Genomic DNA, 6,889 nt, shown 5'->3' with positions numbered 1-6,889 from the left:
TTATCTCCCCAATAATGTTTAAGGCGCTGAGCATTAACTCGAAAATTACCTCCCTTACCTTGGAGTTCAACAAATCCGTATGGATAGACTTGGTGAATCGTAAATGGACCGGACCAATGTGATTTTAGCTTACATGGGAAGAACTTCAATCTGGAATTAAACAACAAGACTTGCTGACCTACTTCAAATTCTCGAACTCGAATGTGGTTGTCATGCCATTTCTTGAGTCTTTTTTTAAGTACTTCACAATTTTCATATGAGAACATTCGGAACTCTTCTAATTCATTGAGTTGGAACATCTATTTCTCTTTTGCGAGCTTAGGATCCAAATTAAGCTATTGAAGAGCCCAGTAAGCTTTGTGCTCTAACTCCAATGGTAGATGACAGGCTTTCACAAAGACCAACCTATAGGGTGACATCCCTAACGGTGTCTTGTATGTTGTTCTGTAAGCCCATAAAGCATCATCTAATCTTGTGGACCAATGTCGTCGGTTCGGGCAGACTACCTTCTCAAGTATACCTTTGATCTCCTTATTTGCCAGTTCAGCTTGCCCATTTGTCTACGGATGGTAAGCTGTTGCAATCTTGTGTTTCACTCCGTGCTTGTCTAATAACCATTTTAGCCACTTGTTCACAAAGTGGGATCCTTCATCACTGATGATAGCTCTTGGGGTTCCAAACCTTGTGAACACATGCTTCTGCAGAAACTTCATCACAACCTTAGCATCGTTTTTCGGATATGCCTTAGCCTCGACCCACTTAGACACATAGTCTACTGCTACTAGTATGTACTTGTGACCGCAAGATGGAGGAAAAGGACCAAGAAAGTCAATACCCCATACATCGAACAACTCTACCTTAATGATGTTTTTTCGAGGCATCTCATTTCTGTTGGTGACATTTCCAACCCTTTGACATCGATCACAGCTCTTCACATAAGCATATGCATCCTTGAATAGTGTTCGCCAAAAGAATTTGGCTTGCAATACTTTGGCCGCTGTCCGTGTACCTCTGAAGTGTCCCCTACTTGGAGCTGAGTGACAGTGGTATAAAATCTTCGATATTTCATCTTCTGCCACGCATCTCCTGATCATCTGATCTACACACTTTTTAAACACATATGGCTCTTCCCAGAAATAGTACTTCACATTGTGAAGAAACTCTTTCCTTTGTTGATACGTCTTGTTAATTGGCATCAAACCATAAGCTAAATAGTTAGCAATATCAGTAAACCAAGGGGTATTATGGACATGATTTACCTTTAGGATATGTTCGTCTGGAAACGTCTCCTGAATTGGTATAGGAGGAGAATTCCCTTCTTGTGGCTCCAATCTGGACAAGTGATCTGCTACTTGATTTTCGACTCCCTTTCGATCTTGAATTTTTAAATCGAACTCTTGAAGTATAAGTAGCCATCAAATTAGCCTCGACTTAGCTTTTTTTTTCCAAGTAAATACTTAATTACTGAGTGGTCCATATAGACAGTCACTTTGGTACCTACCAGATAAGATCGAGACTTGTTGAAAGCAAACACAATAGCAAGTAACTCTTTTTCTGTTACCATATAATTTAGTTGAGCTCCTGTTAGGTTTCGACTTGCGTAGTAGATGGGATGAAAAACTTTGTTCCTTCGCTGGCCCAAGACAGCTCCAATTGCGAAGTCACTTGTGTCACATATCAATTCGAATAGAAAATCCTAGTCTGGTGTGACGATTATGGGTGTCGTGACTAATCGACTCTTCAAATTGTTGAAGGCTGTTAAGCATTCCTCATCAAACTTGAATATAGAGTCCTTCTCCAATAATTTGCATAAGGGTTTAGCAACTTTGGAGAAGTCCTTGACAAATCTTCGATAAAAACCGACATGGCCCAAAAAGCTCCTAACACCCTGTACAGATGCTGGAGGTGGGAGTTTCTCAATAACGTCTACCTTTGTTTTGTCTACCTCGATCCCATGTCTCGTTATCCAATACCGTAGAACAACTTCTTCTCGTACCATAAAATGACAGTTTTCCCAGTTGAGTACGAGATCCATTTCTTCACATCGCCTTAGTACCTTAGTTAGATTGGCTAAGCAATCATCATAAGTATTTCCGAATACTGAAAAATCATCCATAAAAACTTCCAAGTATTTCTCAACCATGTCAGTAAAAATAGACATCATATATCTTTGAAATGTAGCAACTGCATTACATAAACCAAATGGCATGCGTCTAAATGCAAACATACCGTACGGGCAGGTGAATGTCGTTTTGTGTTGATCTTCTGGTGCTACTGTAATCTGATTATACCCTGATTATCCATCGAGAAAATAGTAGTAATCTCGTCCTGCGAATCTATCTAGCATTTGGTCCAAGAACGAAAAAGAAAAATGATCTTTCCTAGTCGCCTTGTTCAGCTTCCGGTAATTGATTCAGATTTTCCATCCTGTAACCGTTCTAGTCGGTATCAACTCGTTGTTATCATTCTCTACGACCGTGATACCTCCTTTCTTTGGCACGCATTGGACCGGGCTTACCCATGAACTGTCTGAGATACGATTGATGATACCTGCATCTTACCACTTGGTGATTTCTTTTTTTACTACGTCCTTCATGATGGGGTTCAGTCTTCGTTGCCCATCGATCTTCCCTTTTTTTCCATCTTCCAGGATAATCTTGTGCATGCATACAGATGGACTAATACCGCGAATATCAACTATGGTCCATCGAATGACCTTCTTGAATTGTTTCAGAACTAAGATAAGTTTCTCTTCTTGCTTAGTGGTCAATTCTACTGAAACAATCACAGGTAGAGTAGAAGTGTTACCTAAATAAACGTATTTTAAATGAGAAGGTAATACCTTGAGTTCTAATTTAGGTGGCTCATCGATCGACGCTTTTGGTTGGGAATAGTCCCTATTTTCTAACTCTAAAGATTCAGAATGGGATTGCGGATTAAATCCCCTTTGATTAGCTTCTAGCAAAGCTAAGTATTCAACCTTCTCTTCATCATTTGGAGGATCCGATGTCAAAATTCTTTCCAGTGGGTCTTCAACACAGTTGAGTTTCTTCTCCACTATTAAATCCTCTAAATCGGAAACTGCAGAGCAATCATCCACTTTGTCAGGAAATCGCATAGACTTAAAGACGTTAAATGTTACCTGATCATCCTGAACACGTATAGTGAGCTCGCACTTCTACACATCAATAAAGGTTCTTCCAGTTGCTAGAAACGACCTTCCTAGGATGATTGGTGCTTCTTTGTCTACTTCAAAATCTAGAATTACAAAGTCAGTAGGAAAGATAAACTTATCTACACGTACCAATACGTTCTTGATTTTTCCTTCTGGATGTGCTAAGGATCGATCTGCTAGTTGAAGCGTAACTGTAGTTGGTCTAACTTCTCCTATCCCCAACTTCCTAAATATTAACATAGGCATCAAGTTGATACTTGCACCTAAGTCACATAATGCCTTACCACAATATGTTGCTCCAATGTTGCACGGTATGGTAAAACATCTAGGATTCTTCAATTTTAGGGGTAGTTTGTCTTGAAGATATGCACTGCATTCTTTCGTCAGAGCTATTATCTCAAATTCTCCAACTCTTCATTTTTTAGGCAAGATATCTTTCATGAACTTGACGTAGTTCGGCAATTGCTCAAGTGCCTCAACCAACGGGATGTTGATGTGAAGTTGCTTGAGTACGTCAAGGAACTTCTTGAATTGAATCTCCTGCTTCTTTTTCTAAAGTATTTGTGGTGGTTTCATTACTGGGACTGATTTGAGTTGATTCGTCTTCGGTAATTCTGGATCTAACGACATTGTTAGTTGATCAGAATCAGCTGGTCCTGAGGTTACTTTGTCGGGTTTTGCAGATTTTTGTTCTGGTGAAACTAGAATTTCAACACTTGGTTGAACTTCTTCTGAATCTTGAGCGTTAGCTGGCTCCTTTTGAACTTCGACAGTGTTGGGCACTACTGTCTTTTCTCTCCTTAATGTCAACGCTTTACAATGTTACATCCCTAGACTTTTCAAATTCTCCGTGTCACTAGGTAGAGCACCTTGTGGTCGGTTCCTGAGTTCAGTAGCAAGCTGACGCACTTGATTATCCAAATTCTTTAGAGTGGCGTCGTTTTTTACCATGTATGCCTTCAATAGATTCTCTAATCTATTGGATGGTTCTGCTTGGGTTGGTTTCTGAACATGTTGGGGAAAACTAGGCGGCTGAGTTGGTTTAGGTTGGGCGAAAGTGTTATTGGTTCCAGCCCATTGGTTACTCTAGGAAAAATTTGAGGATTTCGCCTCGATGAGTTATAAAAGATGGATTGCAGTCCTTGCCTCCTTCAGTTTTGGTTTTGGTTACCCATGTAATATACAAATTTGGGGTTCGATGGACATTCTTCAAACAAATGTCCTTCCCCACAATACACACAGGTTATATTCTCAAATTGGTTAGGTGGTTGGGCTGCAAAACAGTTAGACCCATTAGAGGTAAGATTCTTAAACATTGAGGATATTGAAGATACCTGAGATGCAAGTGAAGTGAGAGCGTCTATTTCATGTATTCCAGTGACTCGTCTTCCTGACGCTGCTCGATTGGTTGGCTATTGATAATTGTTGCTGGCAATCCTCTCAATAATTTTGTAAGCCTCATTATAAGACTTAGAAACGAGAGCACCATTAGCAGAGGCGTCCACTACCATCCTCGTGTGAACGTTGAGACCATTATAGAATGTCTCAAGTTGAATGCAATATGAGATTCCATGATAAGGGCACTTTCGTAATAACTCTTTATACCTTTCCCATGCTTCATACAGAGACTCATCTTCCATTTGTTGGAAGGCAATGATCTCATTCCTCAACTTGGCATTCTTGCTCAGCCGTAAATACTTCATAAGGAATCTCTCGGCTAACTCTTGCCATGTAAAAATGGAGTTCGGTGGCAATGAGTTCAACCAGGCACAAGCTCTGTCCCTTAGCAAATATGGGAAAAACTTTAGTCGTAATGCATCTTCGGGTACTCTGGCTAACTTGAAAGAATTGCTCACTTCCATAAATAGTCTTAAGTGAAGATGAGGATCTTCAGTAGGCATTCCACTGAATTGGCCCACACTCTGAAGCATCTGGAACATGACTAACTTCAGCTCGAATTGTTGTGCCTCGATTTCGGGTCTTCTAATACCCGGATTAAGATCATTAAATATTGGCACGACATACTATCGTAAAGCTCTATCACTATCATTAGCAATAAGGATAGGATTCTGAGCAAGGTTTGCTCCGTTTCCTTGTTTCATATTCTCAAAGTTTATCTCTTCGGTCCTTCTCTGGTTCGCTTGACTTCTTCGGTGTCGAAAGGTTCGTTCTATTTCAAGGTCCACAGAGAGTAAGTTGATAATCTGGTCAATACTCATAAACACCTAAAATAATCACAGAAAGATTAAGTAAAGATTTACACAGAAAAATAAATAAACCAAAATGTAAAAACGAATTCACAAATGATGGCTTTTTTTTAAGACAGTCCCCGGCAACGGCGCCAAAAACTTAGAACGATGAAAATGTGCAAGTGTACACAATCGCAACAAGTAATAAAGTGACAAGTAAATGTCGAGTTATCGTACCCACAGGAACTGTAAAAAAGAATATTTATGAAATTAATGTTAATAGACTTTGACGATGAAAAATATTTTGGTTTAAAGATGATTAAAAACTAAGGGTTAAAAACTAAGTAAAAAAATTAAAAATAAAAAGGTTCTAATGTAAGATTTTAAATAAGATTTAATCAAGATGATATTATTGTGTTGGATTAATTACATTCCTTTAACTTAGAATTATTAAACTTATGTTTATACTGCTACGAACAAACTCACGGCAACTCGGTAATTTGCTAACTACTGCTCATACATACTTATTAAATTAATCAATCTCTTGAACATTTTTCAATGTCAATTCGAGCGATTAATCAATCTTTATAAGCATATAAAAGATCAAGTGAGGTAACAGAGTATTTCTTCCTTGAAACAGTTTAATCACAATAATCTTGCAAGTTATGCAAGGCATATGTATCGCCAAATACAATGCTAAATTAACTTCAGCTACCTTAGAAGAATAAACATGCACTGATTAAGTATTGTGTCGACTAATTACAATTTCAATACAATTTAATAATTAATTCATTAGTTATCTAACAATTAATATTGCAAGAATAACTTAGCCATGATTTTACTTCATCAAGCATCTTACCGAGCCTATAACAGCACAAACAAAATTTCAATAATTCAAGCAGGCAAAATATAATCAACCCAACACGGATTAAATTTAAGCTAGATTGATTAAAATAACTATTTCAATAGCATAAATATTCATAAACATGTTTTTCAAAACAACAACGAAATTTAAAAAGACAGGGAATAAGAAGCAAATCTGGTGTTTCTTCGTGGCTTGACTGATTTCTCCGTTCTTCGTTCCCCGTTGTCCTCGGCTATCAAGGTGGCTTATGAACACTTTAATTGCTGCTCAACAATGGCTGATGAGGACCTTTTTCCCAAGAGAATAAATCGACACTTGAACAAAAGGGAAAATGGGAAGGAAAAGTTGAGAGAAAGTGAGAGAGGAGAAGAGAGAATGAGAGTGTGAGGGATGAGTTGAATGATCAGCAAGGGGTGGCTTTAATAGCTGATTGTGGCTGCTAAAAATATAAAATTCCATCAGCCAAAGAGACCCCCCTTGGCTGGCCACAGACATGGCAAAGTTGAGAGATTCAACTTTGCTAAAAATAGCCTGGGGCAAATCCATAAAGCCACATATTTTGGAGGGGTTTGAGTGCAAGGTTGAAAGTTCTTCAAGGGCTTCTTTGCAAGCTTATTTAGTGAGCTAAAATTCTAATTTGGGTCAGCATATGGACGGTTC

General features: G+C 38.6%; 1 non-coding gene across 1 annotated transcript; it reads left to right on the top strand.

The window, feature by feature from the left end:
* Positions 1 to 4,741: 4,741 nt before the first annotated feature.
* LOC121225907 (small nucleolar RNA R71) lies at positions 4,742 to 4,848 on the top strand. Its single transcript, XR_005923810.1, has one exon. It is a non-coding gene; the product is annotated as a small nucleolar RNA R71 (small nucleolar RNA).
* The last annotated feature ends 2,041 nt before the right edge of the window (positions 4,849 to 6,889 follow it).

Source organism: Gossypium hirsutum, chromosome D13 (genome assembly GCF_007990345.1).
Source record: "Gossypium hirsutum isolate 1008001.06 chromosome D13, Gossypium_hirsutum_v2.1, whole genome shotgun sequence".
In the NCBI taxonomy this organism is placed as follows: domain Eukaryota; kingdom Viridiplantae; phylum Streptophyta; class Magnoliopsida; order Malvales; family Malvaceae; genus Gossypium; species Gossypium hirsutum.
This window is presented reverse-complemented; position numbering and strand designations above follow the sequence as displayed.